At 36.8% G+C, this 24,099-nt stretch overlaps 1 protein-coding gene across 8 annotated transcripts in view; it reads right to left on the bottom strand.

Moving 5' to 3' along the window:
- Ccdc85a (coiled-coil domain containing 85A) overlaps window positions 1-24,099 on the bottom strand; it is a 211,560-nt gene that overhangs the window by 14,718 nt on the left and 172,743 nt on the right. The window lies entirely within an intron of this gene.

The following is a 24,099-nucleotide window of genomic DNA, read 5'->3' as shown; positions in this document are numbered from 1 at the left end:
AGACACTGTCTATTAGGCCTGTCTACTATAGTTCCAACTGCTATCCAATACCAAATGGGTAGACCTGAAAACATATATTGTGAGTAACATTCATATTGAGTATGTTATATTTAGGAACATAACTGTATATACACATATGCATAAAACAACAACTAATGAAAAAAGGAGACCATGGATTTAAATTAAAACAAGGAAGGTTATGACAAGGCTTGAACAGAAAAGAAAGGGGAAATGATATGATTATATTATAATCTCAAAACTAAGGATATTTTTAAAACAGATTCTATTCTCATAAGTATGTTTCCTAGAAGTTGGTGTTTTGATGTCATTTTCACAGTGATTTTAGGGGTAAAACAACAGAGAAAATAGAGCACAGTCTTAAGTCAGAGGTAGCAACTGGTTACAGCAGTTGACTGTGCTCACTGTGAAGTCAGCACTTGGAATGCCTACCATTTGTTACATACTCTGCTCTTCATATGTACCAGAAAATTGTGTATCTGTGCTAGAGTCAGTGACTACATCATCATGTAACACTGAGGTGAAATCATCCTTTAGTACATTATTTCATGTGACCAAATCATCAAAATGATTATAATCAACAATTTTTAAAATGGTTGATGGCTTTAAGTTTACTAGCTACCCACACTAATCAATTCTATTTCCGAGAGAATTGTTAATTAGAAATGCAAATTTTATAGTTACTTTTACAAGTCATCTGGATTTGATGATTTCCATGACTTCAGCATCTCTCAGACTTTAAATTTTCAGATCCAGTTAAGTAAGTCATACAAGATTAAAACCTATTTTCATTCTCCTGTCACATGTAGGGCTAAATCTCAATACCTGACCAGTGTAGTAAAACTTATTACCTCACCCATGAAACCTACAATAGGATCTCCACTTGAGAAGTCTATGAGAATGAAGAGCCATTCAGAAAGTACAAACATAATGAACAATATTTTCCCCGCTGTGGGGATGCTCATGCAACATAAAGAGGCTGCACACTTAAGTTTTATAAAAAGATTCTTTGTAAAGTGCATCAAATATGTTTGTACAGTAGCACTAAGCCCATAAATGGGAGTAATATACAAGAACCTCTTGGTTTTAGAATAAACTATTTGATGATATAATTATTTTAAAAAAAACCATGCCTCTGAAGAATCAGGATTTTTGATTTGCTAACATATGTCAGCACTTGTTTGAGAATTTAGGTACATTTAAAATGCATTCTGAGACAAAACTTGTCTTTTGACCTTCATTCCCTCTAATGACAAATCTTAGCTTTTTACCTTAATTCACTCTAAGGACAAATCTCAGCTTTTTACCTTCATTCACACTAATGACAAATTTCAGCTTTTGACCTTCATTCACTCTAATGACAAATCTCAGCTTTTGACCTTCACTTACTCTAAAGACAAATCTCAGCTTTTGGTCTTCATTCACTCTAATGACAAAGCTTAGCTTTTGGCAGCTCTCTGATTATCTCCAGTGAAATTTTCTCAAGACAACTTCATAAAGTAGAAGAAATCTTCAGTATCTCTACCTTTGCAATATTTCCAGAAACATGGGAAATCCCATCCTATTCATCAACTGCTCCATTATTCCAATAACTTCGCTGCCATTACATTGAAATGATTTTTGAAAATTAAAAATTATTGATTTTCTACATATTCTTTAATATAATTCCTATGCATAGTTTGACATTGTGAATCAATAAGAAAAACCTTTATATTTTGAAGCAGGAAAGAAAATAAATGAAAGAAATGTACAATAATGACTTTGGTTTTATTTTCTCAAACTTTGGAAATTTCTGAAAGGACCATAGAACTGTTAGAAATCTGTAAGAGGAGAGAAGTAAAAATTAAGACCTGAGGGAAAGCAAAGGGGACTGTTTAAGATAAGCTTATGTAAGACAAGGCATCCCCAAAACTACGGATAAAATAAAGTTTCCCCTTGAAAGATTAATAGACAAATCCATTAATAATGACTCACTGAAAATCTTAGGGATAAAGGGTTGGAAAGCATAAAGTTGCTGCTATTTAAGCTAAGGGTATCTTATCCCTTCTGAGTCAGTCTGATCTATAGACATCTGCTTCACCAACATAGAAAGGAAACAGAAATGAGAACCATTCTCAAATCCTGTCCATAGGTGGTGTGCTAGAGTCAGCACCTACAATCTCTGGATTTGAGAGGTCAGAATTTCAGTAACTCTTGAAACTCCTCTGTATTTAAACACAAATCCAACTTCCAATCATCATATGAGGGCACTTAACTTTTAATCAGGACCCTTTTAGTGAATAGTTGTAATTATCTGAATATACAGGGTCTTCTAAGATATAATAATATCTCTTTTCTTAGTATTTCTTAATGCATCATATATGTATATTAATAAATCAAAAGTCAATTTTGCAAAACAATTTCACTTAATCATGATTTTTTTCTCAAATTCGAGTCAATACATATTGTTAATCCTTGCAAAAGTCACAAAATCGAGTAAAAATATCTATCATTCTCTTAGGTGAAACATAATTTAAAAAGATGATTATTCAAAATTGATTTGTAGTCTCTACAGTACAGAAAAATTGCCTAAAAAATAAAGCATACACAAATTTCTTCCTAATAACTAGGGAAAATGCAATTAAATATTGATGTTTCCTGAGTTTTATATTCTACTATGGAATTCTTCAATATGGACACACCAGATTTATTACTGAAAACAGACTCACAAACGAATTCAAAAATTGAATCTTTGCTTAACCTTATTGAATTTTATTCAAATTACTTAAAAAAGAATAATTTGATTCTTTGTATAATCTCCACTTTTAAGAATTGCAAAACTTCTGCTGCATACAAAGAGAAGTGTAGATTAAATACAAGATGTTGATGATCATTTTGGCAGACTATTCAGAACATTTTATTGCATAGATAGGCAATGATATATACCTATGATATTCAAATAAAATCTAAAATGATATTCAAATAAAATCTAAAATTACCTTTAAAATACATCAAAAAGTTATTTATAAATTTTCTATACCTCCCTACCAGAAGTTGGCCAGGGAGTTTAGACCCCTCACAACAATAGAGACTATTGTCACTGCTCTTAGCTGCCCACCAGAACTTGATAATAAGACACTGTTTTTGACAGCTAATGATCAGTTTAGTGACAAAACATAGAAAAACCAAGCTGGTAATAACCAGGAATACTTTTAAGGCTAACTGTCATGGTACCAGAAGGTGCTACTTAGTCTGCTGGAAGAGGAAAGTCATCAACAGTAAAGCTGAGATAAGAACACTGTAAGAATGACCAGTTTGACAAGTTAGCACATGAATTCAACAGTGGCTGGACTGTTAGGGGGGTAACCAATCACATCCCATTTGGATTTATGGCCCAATCTACACAAGAAAAAACATATGCCTAGTACTGTAAATCTGGCACAGATCCCAGGGCTGAACCTACTACTATTATTTTTCAAAATGGACATAGCATCAATTTTCTCTATAAATGCCCAACTGCATTCATACTTATAGATTAGTGCAGCCCTCAGTTCTCCTCAGAGAAGAAGCTTCTTTGTGCAGTGGAGGATATTGACATAGAAGCTCAGAAGTCATGAAAGAGCAGAAAATAATTATCTGGGAAATGTTTAGCTATAAATTAAACATCTCTACTGTACCTCTTTCCTTCCAGGCTAAGGGAAATGTTGGAAGAAGGGGTGAAGAGACTATTAGATCCAGAAGTCAGGAGGACTAGGTAAAACACTTTCTTCTGGACAGGACAAACTCGTTGCAGCTATGGTTGCCTGCACAGAACTTGGATAAACATTCTAGTAATGAGAGGAGAGGGTCAGGAGCCTCTATCCCAGGCTACTGACAGTTGATGGCTACTCAAGTAGGGATAACCAGTTTTCTTTAGGAGTGTGGTACCTTTTAGATTGACCATTCTCCAGTGGATTACCCTACACCAATGTATATATGGACAGAATTAATTAAATGCAATGGGTTATTAACAAATATAACAACAAAAATGGAATTTAGTACAGGGTATAATAAGGGGATTTCAGAGAAGCTAAAATGAGGGAGGAGTAGAAAGCAAATATGATCTAATTACATTGTTTATTTGTGTGTGTGTGTGTGTGTGTGTATAATTCTCAAAGAATTAATGAAAATACTCTAATACTTATAAAGATTTTAACTTTATTCATTTAAACATTTTAAATTCTAATATATAAGATGTATATATTAGAACATATATTCTAATGAATTTTTATTAAAAAGACAGTAGGTTTGAATTATGAACTCTATATGGCATTTAGGAGCTGTATGACTTTAATGAAGCTATGTGATCTCTCTGGGCCTCAGTTTCCTCATTTACAAATTATAGGTATTGGTGATAAAATGATATGGATTTCATTCATTGGATTTGAGAGTTGACATGAAAACATTCTCTCAGAACACTATGATCCCATACAACTGCTCTCTGTTTACTCTCATTAGCAGGAATGGTTTTGGTTCAGTTGTCAACACATTTTATAATGTGTCAGTTTACTTTCACATGTTTTTATATATAGAAATATTTCTCAACTGAGGACAAACTTATTACCTAGGGAGACACTTTTTGACAAAAAAAAAATTATCTAGGCATTTTACTCTCTAAACTAAGCAGTATCTATGACCACTGAGTTCACAGATGCCTAGAATAGAGCTAGACATACTTTAACTCAGAGTTTCATCTCCGAGAACAAAGAAGAATGCTGCCTTGTATAACTGTTAGACAACCTTGCTTTAAGGAAAGAGATCATGGAGGAAAACTATGAAGCAACATTTATTTGATCACTCTGGAGATGGTGTAGAACTTTTAGGAGGTGTCTGTAGCCCTCTGGGACTTTGAGAGTGTATTCCATTTCCAGTTTGTGCTCAGTATGAGAAGATGTGATCTCCCTCTCAGCTTCCTGCTCCAACTACTTGCTATCATCTCTCCTGCACCATTATGGATCTCTCTCTCTCTCTCTCTCTCTCCCTCTCCCTCTCTCTCTCTCTCTCTCTCTCTCTCTCTCTCTCTCTCTCTCTCTCTCTCTCTCTCCCTCTCTAACCACAGCTTAAATAGACACTTCCTTCTCTAAACTGTTTGATCGTGGCATTTTAAATTTGCAGCTATAAGTAACAAATACAACTACCATAGCAGATGCTGCATGTAAAAAATATTTAGAGTTTGGAATTATTTAAAAATAAAGTATATACTCTTCAGTCCTCAAGCAGTCTAAATAACATATATCCACAAACAGGAAATTACTCTAAGAAATGGATTCAAATTAAAAGTGGCCCTAATGTCCTACAGTATAAATACTATACAAAAATATACACTACATGGGGAGGCAAAAGGCAATGTTTCAAAGGACAGAGCCCCATAAAGAGAGACATAGCAAGCTGCAGTTCCTTAAAAATGGATGTATCAAATTAAAATGGTAGGGTTTTAAGGTACTTATGTAGCAAAACAGAGCTTCCTTATTATACAATGCAAACACAGTAGACTATACTTTAAGTATATCAATTAGGAAAGGAAAAAAAAACTTGCCAGGAAATAGAAGGAAATACTCTGACACATAAAACAATATACTGTTCCTGACCAACATATTCTACAGCTTGCAGAGAGAAATCAAAAGAAATCTGGACACAAATTTCAGTGATGAGTATTTGCTTTGCAAATAGTTAGGACATTTAGTCTGTTTACACATGTCTCCCCAGTAGACAAGGAGACACATGGAAGGCTCCTCTTACTGATAACTGTTTCTATTCACTGGGTTCCTACTATGTGTTAGAACTACCAAAATGCTATCAGTCAAAATATTAAAACTCCAATACAAACTATTGTTATATGTAAATACCTCCTTTTTTAATACATAGACAATGAGTGTCTAAAATATGTAAGGGATTCAAGCAAGTCAATAGCATAAAACCAAGTAACTTAGTTAGAAAGAGGTCCAGAAATTCATATACACATTTTTGTTTCAAATAGAATTACTCTCTCCTCTGCAGCCCAGGCTCTTTTGGGACTAACTAACTAACTAACCTTCTCTCTTAGGCTCCAGAGTGCTAGGATTACAGGTGAGAGTCACTGTATGCAACTTAGACATTTCTCAAAAAGAAGACAAAGAATGATGAACCAACAGGTAAATGAAAAAAATGTTAATATCACTAAAGACTATGGAAATGTAATGACAAACATCCAAACCCAGTTAGAAAAGCAATTGTTAAAAGTACAACAGGTAACAAGTTCTGGAAAGGGTTTAATAGGAATTATAACTGATATATACTGCTGGGAAAGCAAACCAGCTCAACTACAACAGAAAACAAACAAATGATACCTGAAAAATAGAACCACAGTGTGATTCAGCAGAGCATACTTCCAAAAAGGATGGAAGGAAGGAAGGAAGGAAGGAAGGAAGGAAGGAAGGAAGGAAGGAAGGAAGGAAGAAAGAAAGAAAGAAAGAAAGAAAGAAAGAAAGAAAGAAAGAAAGAAAGAAAGAAAGAAAGAAAGAGAAAGAAAGAAAGAGAAAGAAAGAAAGAAAGAAAGAAAGAAAGAAAGAAAGAAAGAAAGAAAGAAAGAAAGAAAGAAAGAAAGAAAGAAAAAGAAAAGGAGAGAAAGAGAGGAATGAGATTGAAAACATGTCTGTCCCTCAACTTCCAATACAATGATATTGGAAGTAGCTAAGATATCTAAATAACCTGACAACAGAGACATCCATATGTACATATAAAAATAGGTGTGCATACACACATATGTAAATGAATACCATTCAACTATGCAGAGGATAAAATTCTATCAATTTTGACAATACAGATATGCCTAAACTATATTATATTAAGTGAAATAAGCCAGGCAAACAATGACAAAAAGATAGTTATATCTTCTTGATATGTGGGATCTTAAAGAATTGATTGTGTAGTAGTGAAGCAAATGGGTTGGCTACTAGAGTTGAATGCAAGAAGTGTTAAGAAGATGTTGGCCAAATAATACAGTGTATCAATTAGTAGGAATCAAGATATCTATTCTACAATATATTAGTAATAGTGCAGAAGATATCATATAAAATGCTAACAGTAAACAAATAGCCACAAAAAACAAATAGCCATATAAAAATATGTATTTATTAGCTAGATTGACTATTTCACTTGTATATGCATTTCCAACCATCTTTAGAAACAGTTTTTTTACTATCTAAAACACATTTTATTTTTAAATGTTTAACTTATTACCATTATATACATATGTGTACATGAATGTTGGTATGTACATGCCACCGCACACCTGGAGAGGACAGAGAAAATCTCATGGAGACAGTTTCCACTCCCACCATGGGTGTCATGGATAAAGCTGGTCTTTAGGTTTGCAAAGGTATTTTACCTAATGAGCCACCTCACTGGTCCCAAACTTTAAGTTATATAAACTAGGTAGTTGGTGTTGTTCTCAATAATTTATACTTCATAATAATCTTTGTTAGTTGTACTCTTCTATGAGACACACAGGCTTTGTCTTCTGATATAGTTCAGAGACTCAGAGAATCCTATGGGGAGATAATGCTGCTTGAAATGTCTCTGGGCCTGGGGTACCAGATTCAGAGCATGTTGTTATGGGCTGGTAGGTGTGAGCTGGCACACACATCTTTGGGGTCATGTGATTGACTTACTCCTACATAGACTCCTACAGCTGCAGCAGTTTAACAAAACACTGCTTATGCTAACACAAGGTCTTATAAAACTCGATGTAGGCTCTGTACTCACTGGAATACATACTATGTTGGTTAGTCTATAAATGAAGCAGCAGAGGAAGTCTAACAAACACAGTGATCTTTCTAAGGGAGCAGTGTACCTCCTGCTAAAATACTATGCCTGTGTTTGTGCTCTATTGACACTTTTCAGGGTCTCATGCTTTTTCTTGTCACATTTCAGCCTGAGGATGTCACACTTTTTAGTATAATTAATCATCTCTCCCTCTCTCCTTTTTTCTCATTGACCCGGAGTAGGTATCCAAAAAAACGGCTCATACTTGGCAAATTTACTCAATTTAAATGTAGTCTAAAATGACAATTTTTTTTGTGAACAAATTATATTTTAAAATTTTTATTATATATTTTCTTCATTTACATTTCAAATGCTATCCTAAAAGTTCCCTATACCCTCCCCCTGTCCTGCTCCCCTACCCATTCACTCCCACTTCTTGGCCCTGGCATGCCCCTGTAATGAGACATATAAAGTTTGCAAGACCAAGGAACCTCTCTACCCAGTGATAACCGACTAGGCCATCTTCTACTACATATGCAGCTAGAGACACAAGCTCTGGGGTGTACTGATTAGTTCATATTGTTGTTCCACCTGTAGGGTGGCAGACCCCTTTAGCTCCTTGGGTACATACTCTAGCTCCTCCATTGGAGGCCCTGTGTTCCATCCTACAGATGACTGTGAACATCCATTTCTGTATTTGCCAAACACTGGCATATCCTCACAAGAGACAGCTATATCAGGGTCCTTTCAGCAAAATCTTGCTGGTATATGCAATAGTGTCTGTGTTTGGTGGCTTATTATGGGATGGACCACTGGGTGGGGCAGTATCTGAATGGTCCATCCTTTCTTCATAACTCCAAACTTTATCTCTGTAAATTCTTCCGTGGGTATTTTGTTCCCTATTCTAGAGAGGAATGAAGTATCTATGCTTTGGTCTTCCTTTTTTTTAGATTTATTTACTATTATATTTAATTACACTGTAGCTGTCTTCAGCTGCACCAGAAGAGGGCGTCAGATCTCTTTATGGGTGGTTGTGAGCCACCATGTGGTTGCTGGGATTTGAACTCAGGACTTTCAGAAGAGCAGTCACTGCTCTTAACCACTGAGCCAACTCTCCAGCCTGGTCTTCCTTCTTGATTTTCTTGTGTTTTGCAAATTGTATCTTGGGTATTCTAGGTTTCAGGGCTAATATCCACTTATCAGTGAGTGCAGATCACTTCTTTTGTGATTGGGTTACCTGACTCAGGATGATATCCTCCAGATAGATCCATTTGCCTAAGAATTTCATAAATTCACTGTTTTTAATAGCTGAATAGTACTCCATTGTGTAACTGTACCACATTTTCTGTATCCATTCCTCTGTTGAGGGATATCTGGATTCTTTCTAGCTTCTGGCTATTATAAATAGGGCTGCTATGAACATAGTGGAGCATGTGTTCTTATTACCAGTTGGAACATCTTCTGGGAATATTCCCAGGAGAGGTATTACTGGATCTTCCAGTAGTACTATCCAGTTTTCTGAGGAACCGACAGACTGATTTCCAGAGTGGTTGTACCAGCTTGCAATCCCACCAACAATGGAGGAGTGTTCCTCTTTCTCCACATCCTCGCCAGCATCTGCTGTCACCTGAATTTTTGATCCTAGCCATTCTGACTGGTGTGAGGTAGAATCTCAAGGTTGTTTTGATTTGCATTTCCCTGATGATTAAGGATGTTGAACATTTTTTCAACTGCTTCTCAGCCCGTTGGTATTCCTCAGTTGAGAATTCTTTGTTTAGCTCTGCATCCCATTTTTTTAATGGGGTTATTTGAATTTCTGGAGTTCAGCTTCTTGAGCTCTTTATATATATTGGATATTAGTCCCCTATCAGGTTTAGGATTGGTAAAAATTCTTTCCAAATCTGTTGTTGGCCTTTTTGTCTTATTGACAGTAACTTTTGCCTTACAGAAGCTTTGCAATTTTATGAGGTCCCATTTGTCTAATCTTGATCTTACAGCACAGGTCATTCTGTTTAGGAATTGTTCCCCTCTGCCCATATCTTTGAAGCTTTCCCCCACATTCGCCTCTGTAAATTTCAGTGTCTTTGGTTTTATGTGGAGGTCTTTGACCCACTTACACTTGAACTTTGTAGGAGGAGATAAGAATGGATCAATTTGCATTCAACTACATGATAACTGCCAGTTGTGCCAGCAACATTTGTTGAAAATGCTGTCTTTTTTTTTTACTGGATGATTTTAGCTTCCTTGTCAAAAATCAAGTAATCATAGGCACGTGGGTCCATTTCTGGGTTTTCTGTTTTATTTTATTGATCTACCTGTCTGTCGCTGTACCAGTACCATGCAGGTTTAATCACAATTGCTCTGTAGTACAGCTTGAGGTCAGGCATGGTGATTCCACCAGAGATTCTTTTATTGTTGAGAATAGTTTTTGCTATCCTAGGTTTTTTGTTATTTCAGATGAATTTGCAAATTGCCCTTTGTAACTCAGTGAAGAATTGAGTTGGAATTTTGATGGGGATTGTATTGAATCTGGAGATTGCTTTCAGCAGGATAGCTATTTTGACTATATTAATCCTGCCAATCCATGAGCATAGGAGATGTTTCCATTTTCTGAGATCTTCAATTTCTTTCTTCAGAGACTTCATTATTATCATACAGATCTTTTTTCATAACAACAGATCCGGAAGAAATCCAAAACACCATCAGATCCTTTTACAAAAGGCTATACTCAACAAAACTGGAAAACCTGGATGGACAAATTTCTAGACAGATACCAGGTACCAAAGTTAAATCAGGATCAGATTAATGATCTAAACAGTCCTATATCTCCTAAAGAAATAGAAGCAGTCATTAATATGTCATTAATAGTCTCCCAACCAAAAAAATCCCAAGACCAAATGGGTTTAGTGCAGAATTCTATCAGACCTTCAAAGAAGATCTAATTCCAGTTCTTCACAAACTATTCCACAAAATAGAAGCAGAAGGTACTCTACCCAATTCATTCTATGAAGCCACAATTACTCTGATACCTAAACACAGAAAGACCCAACAAAGATAGAGAACTTCAAACCAACTTCCCTTATGAATATTGATGCAAAAATACTTAATAAAATTCTTGTGAACTGAATCCAAGAACACATCAAAACAATCATTCATCATGACCAAGTAGGCTTTATCCCAGGGATGCAGAGTTGGTTTAATATATGGAAATCCGTCAACGTAATCCATTATATAAACAAACTCAAAGACAAAAACCGCATGATCATCTTAGATGCAGAGAAAGCATTTGACAAAATCTAACACCCTTTCATTATAAAAGTCTTGGAAAGATCAAAGCCATATCCATTCTCTTCTTCTATGCCACCTCAAATCTCTCCCTGAGTATTGTTAGCTCTATTTCAGAATATACAGTGAGGGCACTGAATTTGAGGCTCATACCTAAACATGATAAAAGCAATCTACAGCAAACCAGTAGCCAACATCAAAGTAAATGGTGAGAAGCTGGAAGCAATCCCACTAAAATCAGGGACTAGAAAAGGCTGCCCATTTTCTCCCTACCTATCCAACATAGTAGTTGAAGTCCTAGCCAGAGCAATTCAACAACAAAATGAGATCAAGGGGATACAAATTGGAAAGGAAGAAGTCAAAATATCACTTTTTGCAGGTGATATGATAGTATATATAAGTGACATGAGCCTTGTTCATGATTCATTCTGGAGTCAAAGGCCAGCTTCAAAGCCATATCCATCCTTTTCTTCTATGCCACCTCAAATCTCTCCCTGAGTATTGTTAGCTCTATTTCAGAATATACAGTGAGGGCCCTAAAGAGATATCACAGTAGTTCAGCCTACCCAAATTTAGTCTCCAGCACCTATATCACACAGCTTACTGGACCTGGATCTCCAGTTGCAGAGTATTCGATATCCCCTCCTGACCTCCACAGGAATGAGGTATGGGGACATGTGCACATATATATCTGCAGGTTTACACTACACAAAATAAATATTAAAAAAGAAATATTAAAATAAATTATGATTTCACCACTAAATTGAAGATACCATTAAGCTCTGTCAGACTACCAAAAAGCCCATTCAAAAGTTCCCTATGCTGTGTCTCTCCCATTCTAACTTTTACAATCTGATCACTATCACATATTGAAAATTGCTCTTGTAAGATGTAAATAATGGTACTCTGTCTCAAGCCCAATTCCTCTGGTAGCTTTCTACCAACTCACACTCAAATTCTAAACCTTGACCTTAACAAACAAACTCCCCAGATGAGCCTGTGGAATTCTCTCTGTTCCATACACTGAACACCAACATTCTTTGCATTCCTGTTCCTTCGTCATGTCTTACTGCTTCATTAATGCTTTAGCTCTTTAGGTTCATGCTTTCCAGACTCCCCATTTCCATGCTATGCCCACTTCCTTTGCTAGGGTCACTTCCATGTCACTTCTAATTTTAGAAAGAGGCTTTTTCTGACTAATGTATCCCCATCACTCTCCAATTCTAAATGCTGCTTTTGTTTGCTTCAGAAAATATTGCACATTTAAGGTCTTAAAAAGAACCTACATGTTTAACTGTAAACTGCATGAGAGAGAGACCTTGGATTTCTTATTCAATATTATGTCTCCATTGCCTAAACAAGTGTCCTGAAAAAAGAGATATGCAAAACACATTCAAGGGGTAAAAGATGGCCAGACATGGTAGCACAGGAAATCTGATATCTGTGACTTTGAGGACAGCCTAGTCTACAAAGCAAGTTCCAGGACAGCCAGGGTTGTTACACAGAGAAACCCTATTTTAAAAAACAAAAACAAAAAACAAAACAAAAAAGTTGTGAGGTAAAAGGTGGAGTGGACCATCTGCCATGATCTATTGACATTCTAGCTTCTGATTATTAAGGGTTTGTTGTTGTTGTTGTTGTTACACTCACAAAAGTAAAGAGAATCCACTAATTTTCTACTATGTATAACCTAAATAAAGGTAACCTTTAAGATGCAAGCCAAGATATTAGAACAAGTTGATTTAGAAACTTCCAGAAAGAGTGAAAGTGAAGGTATGAGGAATTCAACTTTAATATTTGTTTTAATTTGAAATTTTGCCATAGTATTATCCTAGAAGACAGCTTAACTGGTAGAAACAGGTTTTCTAAGGTGTCTTCTCTAAAAAAGTAGAAAATACTATTCTAGTCCAAGGTAGAAATGATCAGAGAATAATGAGATTCAGAAGGCACTGAATGGCTGACTCTCAGCATGGCACTTGATCCCAAATGAGAGTGGAGAGCCCTATCAATTAGATTCCCATAGTAGCTGTGAAGGGTGACTACCAAATGAGATTGAGAAGCACTCTGAGAATGCTGAGTGCCATAGAGAGCCCTCATACATTTCAGAGTGTCACTGAGTCACCACCCAAACACTGTCAATATGCTTCTCTCATCTCTTTTTAAGCTTTCTTTTATCCTAATTGATGAGTGGTAATTGGATGCATTATAGGATACAACATGAACATTACTCTGTGCAATCTTTCAAAGCCCTTTCTATCACAGTTCTAATGTCAATATATCTTAATGTCAACAAGTAGGTAAAGACTCTCCTCACAGTCCCATGGCACATAAATCGTGCTGCAGACAGTAAAGTAGCCTTTGTTTTCCCTGAAGTGCTCTGCACATTCTTGATGAATAGATACTGTATAAATAACCAAACTGTCTTTTATCAGCATACATAATTAGAGATAATGGGAAAAGAAGATATCAATATGAAGGGCTTGAAAAGTACAGAATTTACTTACTTTCTACCAAGGTCTACAAGTTTCTTATTCTTCAATAAAATGTCCTCACTTAAGGAAAAAATGGGAGACTGACTTCCAACCTCTCATCCTTAGCCAGAAGTAGATTTCCTTGTTTATTGATAAATGTGGAATTAGAGTTTCACTTGTCTTTGTAGGACAGTATAGAAAATCATGTTTTTCAAAGCTGTCACCCATGTGATATCCATTTCAAAGATAAGCTGCCCTTATGTTATTTTCTTAACAGTCTCTCAAAGGCATGTAAGAATAACCAGGGCACAAAATTAATATAATAACTCACTCACTGAAATTCAGTTACATTGTTATAAATAGATATCTGAAAAAGTCCCACTCAAATGGACCATAACCTTTGAAAGGTGGTTTTCCTTTTCAAGTCAAATGCTGGTGTTCAACTACTTATATTCCAAAACTTCATTACAGCAAAGTTACAATTCCCAAACAAATAACATCAATCTAGGGACATCAAGACAAATAATTTGACCAACACCAAAACTTTTTGAAAAGAGTATGCATAATGATGCATTTATATTATCCCTAAGTGTTGCGGCCCGCCCGCGGTCCACAACACGAACGGTTCAACTGAGAATGGCAGTTCCCTGCAAAGAGAGGAATCTAGACGGGGCGGAAGAAACAATGGAGTCAAGACAAAACTCTGATCAAGACTCAATTTAATATTTCCAGACACTCAGTTTATAAAGGAAGGGGGAGGGAACCCAATTTCCCGCCAAGTAACTCAGGGTCCAGTAGCAGGACGAACACGTGTGTGCCTTCAGGCAGCAAGGTCAGGTTCCAGCAGAGTGCGTGGCAGGACGAATGAGCCGGTAGCTCCACCCTTGAGCAGGCAGGTTCCAGGCTGGGGGAAGGGAGGCCACACCTAAGTTTTCATCTTTAAATAGATTCTCTTTTAAAGAAATGATGATATAGTTATCATCCAAAAGCAATTGGTGAAAATTTAGTTTTGAGATCATCTGCCAGAATCAATAAATTACTACCAAACTTAAATAAAGCCTATTGCCTATACCATAAGTAAAGTTTTATTTTAAAAGAAATAAAATAAACACAAATTCCAATGCACTCATCATCTGTATGTTCTTTGTGACTGTATTTGCAATTCTTGTGCTTTGAATGAACACATAAATAATTGCACCACATGTAATGACAAAAATTTTAAAATATTTACTGACTGGATCTTCAAGTTGTGAGTTCCTATAGATAAAAAAGCTGTTAAGTTGTTATAATGAGAAGTTTCTGGAAACAAGCAAGAATTTAAAAAGAAACCAAATAAACCAGGGAGGAATGAGACAGAAGATCTTCTCTAAGGAACAACTTATTTGGAGAGTATCAATACCCTTATTTCTTCCTAAGGATGAAACCAATCATTGTAAGATTAATTGTGAACATAAAAAAAATCTCACAGAAAATATCAAAGTAGATAGACCCTCAACAAGGCCCAGGTCTCTCAGCTAACTCTAAGCTTCCCAATGGTAGCACTGTACTTTAGATGAGACTATTAATGCTGTTTTCATAGATAAACTGCTTCAAGAGAAATGAGACATGTGCCATATAAAACACAACTGTGAGCAGATGGGAAGGACACTAAACTAGTGCTAACAGATGTGGAACTTGCTTCTTTCTATTACTAGAAAATTTCTCATCCACAAAATGGAGATAATCATGGAAGCCAAGGTGAGAATTGAAATCATCATGATGGACTCTAATGTGGGGTTGCAATGAGAGACTACAATGGTTAGTGCCTGAGGCTGAGCCATGCAGAATAGAGTGTATATCTCTACAGTCCATCCTGTGCACCAACTCCAAGCAAAGGTAGATCAACCTTAAATGATTTCAGATTATTTTTTAATTATGTATGATATAGAAAACCTTCTCAAGTCCATTCCATGATGAAAAATAAAGGAATTAAGTACTGTTGTGTAGATGACCTAGAAAGTCTCTCCTGGCCCAAAAGACTTAATTTTGAACACAGACTTAATACCAACTAAAATTTATGCCTCAAAAATGTAAAACAAAAATACATGTAAAAAAAAAAACACTGCCAGATATTGCAATAAGGTACTAAAATATAGAATTTTTCAAAATAATTAAGATACTTTATAGAATTAAAATTGTTTATAGTCATAAGTATTTAGCCTGAAAAACTTACATAAATGGAAAAATGTCTTACAATATTTCCAAGTCTGAGTCTAATGAACATTGCCAGTGTCTCTGAGCAGGATCCACTTTTACAAAGGAATATTTGTATCCATGCCTTCCTTATCTAACTTTGCCACATTCAAAGCTCCAAAACCCAAGCAGACCTGGTTTCCCTAATCAATGGAATTCTCTGTAAGGAAGACCAACTCTCCTGAAGCAACATGAGCCATATTCTTCACCATCAATCCTGTAAGGCCAAACCTGAGTAGACTTCTCTGAAGACCCTTCCTACTGCCTTAGAACCCTGACAATGGCACTCCCTGACAATAGTATATTGAATTCTGTGAGCATTAAGCTAGGATTGGGTTAGGAAAAACGGAGTAAGAAGTGAGTGAAACTTCTCCAAAGAAAAATAATGCACTTTTTTTTTATTACGTATTTTCCTCAATTACATTTCCAATGCTCTCCCAAAAGTCCCCCATACCCTCCCCCCCACTACCCTACCCACACATTCCCAATTTGGCTCTGGCGATCCCCTGTACTGGGGCATATAAAGTTTGTGTGTCCAATGGGCTTCTCTTTCCAGTGATGACCGACTAGGCCATCTTTTGATACATATGCAGCTATAGTCAAGAGCTCCGGGGTACTGGTCAGTTCAGAATGTTGTTCCACCTATAGGGTTGCAGAACCCTTTAGCTCCTTGGATACTTTCTCTAGCTCCTCCATTGGGAGCCCTGTGATTCATCCAATAGCTGACTGTGAGCATCCACTTCTGTGTTTGCTAGGCCCTGGCATAGCCTCACAAGAGACAGCTATATCTGGGACCTTTCAGCAAAATCTTGCTAGTGTATGCAATGGTGTCAGCGTTTAGAAGCTGATTATGGGGTGGATCCCTGAATATGGCAGTCTCTAGATGGTCCATTCTTTCGTCACAGCTCCAAACTTTGTCTCTGTAACTCCTTCCATGAGTGTTTTGTTCCCAATTCTAAGAAGGGGCACAGTGTACCCACTTTGGTCTTCATTCTTCATGAGTTTCATGCATTTAGCAAATTGTATCTTATATCTTGGGTATCCTAAGTTTTGGGCTAATATCCAATTATCAGTGAGTACATATTGTGTGAACTCCTTTGTGATTGTGTTACCTCACTCAGGATGATGCCCTCCAGGTCCATCCATTTGCCTAGGAATTTCATAAATTCATTCTTTTTAATAGCTGAGTAGTACTCCATTCTGTAAATGCACCACATTTTCTGTAACCATTCCTCTGTTGAGGGGCATCTGGGTTCTTTCCAGCTTCTGGCTATTATAAATAAGGCTGCTATGAACATAGTGGAGCATGTGTCCTTCTTACCGGTTGGGACATCATCTGGATATATGCCCAGGAGCGGTATTGCTGGATCCTCCGGTAGTACTATGTCCAATTTTCTAAGGAACCACCAGACTGATTTCCAGAGTGGTTGTACAAGCTTGCAATCCCACCAACAATGGAGGAGTGTTCCTCTTTCTCCACATCCTCGCCAGCATCTGTTGTCACCTGAATTTTTGATCTTAGCCATTCTGACTGGTGTGAGGTGGAATCTCAGGGTTGTTTTGATTTGCATTTCCCTGATGATTAAGGATGTTGAACATTTTTTCAGGTGCTTCTCTGCCATTCGGTATTCCTCAGGTGAGAATTCTTTGTTCAGTTCTGAGCCCCATTTTTTAATGGGGTTATTTGATTTTCTGGAGTCCACCTTCTTGAGTTTTTATATATATTGGGTATTAGTCCCCTATCTGATTTAGGATAGGTAAAGATCCTTTCCCAATCTGTTGGTGGTCTTTTTGTCTTATTGACAGTGTCTTTTGCCTTGCAGAAGCTTTGCAGTTTCATGAGGTCCCATTTGTCAATTCTCGATCTTACTGTGCAAGCCATTGCTGTTCTATTCAGGAATTTTTCCCCTGTGCCCATATCTTCAAGACTTTTCCCCACTTTCTCCTCTATAAGTTTCAGTGTCTCTGGTTTTATGTGAAGTTCCTTGATCCACTTAGACTTGACCTTAATATAAGGAGATAGGAATGGATCAATTCGCAATCTTCTACATGATAACAACCAGTTGTGCCAGCACCATTTGTTGAAAATGCTGTCTTTCTTCCACTGGATGGTTTTAGCTCCCTTGTCGAAGATCAAGTGACCATAGGTGTGTGGGTTCATTTCTGGGTCTTCAATTCTATTCCATTGGTCTACTTGTCTGTCACTATACCAGTACCATGCAGTTTTTATCACAATGCACTTTTAAGCACAGAGTTGCCAAACCCTTTGTTTAAAACCATTTTTCTAAAGACATCTGAAATCTCAACTGGAGCTTCTATTGTTGTTTGTTACTCAGTACTGGCAATGCATCCCAAATGAGAACATCTGAGAACTCACTCTCCATCCTCCACCTCCACTCCCACCCTCCTGCTCCAACCGTCTGCTTCCCATCCCCTCTGCCACCACAACTTCCCTCAGCATACATGCTGACTATGAGGAAATGTACTGAGTTTCTACATGATTATTTTATATTTTGAACTTAGGATATTTCTGTAATTATGGATATTAAATTTCCTTGATTAATAAATAAATATTTAAATGAGAATTATTTTTTTCTTTTCAGTATGAAGAACACCTAGCATGGGATCAGAAACAGCTGATAAGTTTTGTCTATTGAAAACCTTCTTTCTGCAGAGCCAGCAAATGTGTCAGTCCAAAATGACTCCCATCTGGTTGTAAATTTGTTATCTGTCAAAAACTAGAACTCTTGCCTTGAACATTATGTATGGCAAATAAAAGGCATAACAATCATGGAAAGGTCATATCAAATTCCTTTATTTGCTTCATTACATTTAAGCCAACTATATATGCCTTCTCTAAACTGTATATTTTCAGCCAAAACTTTTACCTGAGAATACTAATTACATAAATAGAATTAATGAAAATAGTTATACAATGGGTTTCAGCAGATCATGTTAATATTAGCTCTTTTCTTTTTGTATTTTCTTTCCCCCTTTTAAAATGTAGTAAATGTGAAGTTGTACTTATGCCACTAAACTCTGTGATAGAAGGATGTTTTGGTTTGGCTAGTTTTTGTTATTTTTTAAAAACATATATGACTTTATTCACAGGGTTTCAGTGAACAGTTCTCACCATAAGACAACAGCAATGAAATTTCAACAATTCTGCCTACTCCTCTGAGATCAAAACAAATTTTTAAATAAACAGAAATTCTGAGAGAGGATTTCATTGTTTGTAGGTCTTGGTTCAGTACTCTTAATATTACAAATAACTTATTTGAGTCAATTTTGATGCTATTCTGTGAAGTTAGGTGGAATAAAGTTCTCACAGAAGGAAGAATCAGTCTAGATCGATGTGCATGTGAACCCAGGTTAACACAGTATTCTTGGTTGCTAATTATTTCTTCCCACCTATGGTGCCTGATACTCTGGGGTGAAGAATGAATATATGAATCTGTGGCCTGTCGTAAGCCAGAACCCATACTAAGGGGATTTCTTGAGCATTTGAAAGTAACATGGACATGGATGCTTGTAGGAAGGAGAAACCACAGTCAGGATCTGGGAAGGGGTTGGGGGAAAAAATCTAGAAACACACACAAGATTTAATACAATAGTTAGAAACCCATATATTTGGATATGCCCATAGTTAACCAATGGAGAGGACTGTTATCATCTAGGATACCTATTTGGGTTGTTATAGCCTAAAGAACAGTTATACAGATGTACGAGTGTGGAAGTTGTCTTCTAAAACATTCCATTGCTTATCAATGTAGACATACCCCATAGAAGTTTTAAAGTAAACTCTACAAGAACCCTTAAATAATCTAAAAAAAAAAAAACCAAAAAAACCAAACCACATTTGCTTAGCTAAGCAGAGTCTCAAGTAATAAAGCAGCTCCATGCTGCTGTTATCTGTCTACTATGCTCACTCATCCTGACTCTTGAAGCTCCTTCAATCAATGGTATATGCCAACATAGGGTCAAAGATGGTTAAGATAAAAGGCCATATTTGCATTTATTCCTCAATTTGTGAAATCTACACTGATAATTGGCCCATAGTGTATCTCTTACAATTTTTGTCACATTCATTGTGTGGACCACACAATGTACTGAAAGCCCCATATACTGCCACTGGCTTCTATTTTGGTCTATGGCGTGAATTCAATAAATCAGATCTCTTCTGTTTCTCTCCTCAACCTGGTAACACCACAATAAATAAAGTAAAACTAATGTGTGATATCCTGTGTCATATCAGGTAATTAATCTTTTTCATAGTAATTAGTCTTACCTGACAACTAAGTGCTGAAATTTTTTGTATTTATTTATTTACAGTCCAGATTTTATTCCCCTGCCCCAGTCCACCATCTGACTATTCCACATCCCATACCACCTCTCTACCCGCTGTCTCCATGAGGATGTCCCCACCCCCACCCCACCCAATCAGACCTTGAAACTCCCTGAGGCCTCCAGTCCCTTGAGGGTTAGGTACATCTTCTCTGACTGAACCCAGACCCAGCAGTCCTCTGCTGTATATGTGTTGGGGGGTCTCATATCAGCTGGTGTATGCTGCCTGGTTGGTTGTTCAGTGTTTGAGATATCTTGAGGGTCCATATTAATTAAGACTGTTGGTCTTCCTACAGGGTATCCCTCCTCCTCAGCTTCTTCCACCCTTTCTCCAATTCAACCACAGGGGTCAGCATCTTCTGTCCATTGGTGGGGTGCAAATATCTGTGTCTGTTTTGATGCTTTCCACTGCTTGTTGTGTCTTCTGGAGTGCAGTCATCCTAGGTCCCTTTTTGTGAGCTCAGTAATAGTGTCAGGCCTTGGGACCTCCCCTTGAGCTGAATGAAAATAGACCCATATTTGTCACCTTGCACAATGCTCAGGTCCAAGTGGATTAAGGAACTCAACATAAAACCAGATACACTTAATCAAATAGAAGACAAAGTAGAAGAAGGCTTGATCTCATTGGCACAGGAAGAAATTTCCTAAACAGAACTTCAATGGTCATGCTCTGTGATCAAGAATTGATAAATGGGACCTATAAAACTGGAAAGCTTCTGTAAGGCAAAGGACAACTCAACAGGACAAGTCAGCAACCTACAGATTGAGAAAAAATCTTCACTAACCCCACAATGAGATAGAATGCTGAAAACTTATAGTTCATTTTAAAGTAAATATTACCTATTATTTGACTATAAAGTAAAGAATGATAAAGCTGGTCTTCTTATACTTCTAAAATTTACTCTATTAAATGTCACATCTCTTTTTATGACATTCAATATTGCAAGTATTTTTTTTTGAGTTAACTTTTTTATTAGGTATTTTCCTCATTTAGATTTCAAATGCTATCCCCAAAGCCTCCCATACCCTCCCCCACCCCGACTCCCCTACCCACCCACTCCCACTTCTTGGCCCTGGCATTCCCCTGTACTGAGGCATATAAAATTTGCAAGACCAAGGGGCCTCTCTTCCCAATGATGGCCGACTAAGCCATCTTCTGCTACATATGTAGCTAGAGACACAAGCTCTGGGGGTACTGGTTAGTTCATATTGTTGTTCTACCAATAGGGTTGCAGACCCCTTTAGCTCCTTGGGTAATTTCTCTAGCTCCTCCATTGGGGGCCCTGTGATCCATCCAATAGCTGACTGTGAACATCCACTTCTGTGTTTGCTAGGCCCTGGCATAGCCTCACAAGAGACAGTTATCAGGGTCCTTTCAGCAAAATCTTGCTAGTGTATGCAATGGTGTCAGCATTTGGAGGCTGATTATGAGATGGATTCCCGGGTATGGCAGTCTCTAGATGGTCTATCCTTTCATCTCAGCTCCAAACTTTGTGTCTGTAACTCCATCCATGGGTGTTTTGCTCCCAATTCTAAGAAGGGGTAGATAGTGCCCTAAACTGAAGTGATAGTGATCATTTTGGGCTATTTTTATTTTTGTAAGGTTTATTTTTATTTTTCTTTCTCTAGCTCTGCATGTGTTTGTGCATGTGTGCATATGTGTGCACAGGTTTGCATGTGTGTGTGCATGCACGCATACATGTGGATATTCTGTATGTATATACAAGTATTTGAGTAGCTGCTCACAGAAGCTATAAGAAGGCATAGAACCCTCTGGAGACAGAATTTTGGACAGTTGTAAACGGCCCATATAAGGTGAGTAGTGGGAGTTTTAGTAGGGTCCCCTAAAAGAGTAGCAAGTATTCGTAACCACTGAGGCATTTCTGCAGTCCTTGTGTCTAGATTAAAGGGATTTCTTTATCAAACAATGAAAGCTAATGGCACTGCATTTAAAAATATAAGTTTGTTGGTATTTTTGGACTCTGCTTAAAATGTCAAATTCTCAGACTAGTTTTAAAAACGACTTCAGTGTCTCTGGTGGGATACACTGGTCCCCATGGCAGCACACATCTTTCAGCATTTGCCAGGAAAAGCCCTAGATGCTTCCCTGACATCTCACCTGTTCTCATTGCAGGCCGTTACCAGTGCCCAGATCCAACTCATTTTAAATGCTATCTTTAATCTCTACTTTGAAAGATGTTTTCTTTTTTCCTAATTCTAGGGCTAAATTTTCAGTGCTGTTTATTATACCTGTCTCAGTGGTACACACAGAGCCAAGGCTTCTAACTTCACAGGTTCAGGATATATGGACTTGGAAGAAACCCTACTTAGACAACGAAGAAAATGAGGCATATGTGCCTAACCAGAGAGTCCACAATCATTTATCATAAATGTTTTATTCTCAAATATGCATATTATTAAAGAAAACTAGAGGTTTCCTATATAAAAATTTTATATAAAAATTAAAAGCTTAGAAGGTTATATTTTATCACTGAAAGTTATGCAAATCAACATGGCTCAGTATGTGAGCCCACTGTAACAGGTATTTAATATGACATATACTTCAAACATATATAACTATGCAGATGTTATTTAAACAGCTTTAATAGATATCTGGTAAAATTTTATTAATTTTAGAACCAATTAAGTTACATAACCCACAGTGATAGAAATAGACGTGTTTATAAATTAAAACCTCAAAACAATAGCTATTAAGTTTTTAAGGAATTTTAGAAACAAAACATAAATAACACAACAGACTTTTTTATGTATATCATATTTAAATTCCTTCTCATAGAAGGAATTTAATTACAGAGTTTGGCTCAACTTTTCATGTCTCCTATGACAACCTCTTGTATAGGTAAAGCTTGAGGAATTTAGGAGTGTTCCCAGGTCTGTGAGGGAGAGAAGGGCAGATACAATCTTGAAGCTCTCACAGATTACTGCACAGTGTTCTTTTTAGATATCACAGTGCTTGTAAACCATTTGATGACTCTGAGTCCAAAGTCACTAATTAAGGCTCCTTAAATATGACTGAATTGTGTCTTTTTCCACTGGGCAAGAGCAGCTATTGAGTATACTTAAGGAATTCTAAAGTCACTTAAAAATTTATATATATTGGTAACCTTATGTTGTTAAAAATCATAATTTACCTATATTAATTTTTGTGCATGATATGGTTAAATTCAGATAGTATAGATATTGCCTATTTGCATATATGTTTGTCTTACATGAAAGGACATATAAGTGATTACCAATTATGTGGTAACAATGGTTAGTTTTCAATATGTTATATTTCATAAGCAATATTTAGTTTGTTTAGGCTACATTGAGGAGTCACATGGGAACACAAGATTTCATGGAAAAGGCTTGAATGTCATTATAGGAAACACCAGAATCAGAAAGAGAAAGACAGTATAGCTTAGACACCTTTGTCCCAGTCACAGAGGAAGTAACCTATACCTACAAGACCTTTCTACATCCACTTTCAAGGGCTAGATCAGGCTCCAAAGCAAGACTCTTTATGAATGAGCAAAGCTCATTAGAGTACAATGTATCCTAGCGTTTTGAAAACTCTTATGATGTGTTGGACTTTTTCCCTGATAAATTTTATTCATTGACATTATCTTTTCTAGGCATTAGTTTAAGTCTCCATGCATTTAGGTCTCTTAGTATCCAACACCACCTCAACAACTTGCTTTCTGTATCTACATGTGCCTCCATTCCAACATTCTCACACTAATAGAGTTCCCATTTGTCCTATGAGGTTCTACTGAGCTAGGTGTAGGCTTCCGCTTTTTGTTAATTATATGAGTTATACATTTTCTCCCAAATATGACTCCAAAAGTGGTCATATTGACTAATTTTCCTATCCAGCCTCTACACATGTGTGTCCCCATATTGGGATCAATATTCATAAGAAAAAAGAATTCTATACCAATTACTATGAAGGACAACAGAGTAGAAATTTTCATGCAGCAGCTGAAGA

The sequence above is a fragment of the Mus caroli genome, unplaced genomic scaffold (assembly GCF_978045245.1).
Source record: "Mus caroli unplaced genomic scaffold, Mus_caroli_1 scaffold_13, whole genome shotgun sequence".
Lineage (NCBI taxonomy): Eukaryota > Metazoa > Chordata > Mammalia > Rodentia > Muridae > Mus > Mus caroli.
The sequence above is the reverse complement of the archived record's forward strand: the minus strand, read 5'-3'. Positions and strand labels throughout refer to the sequence as shown.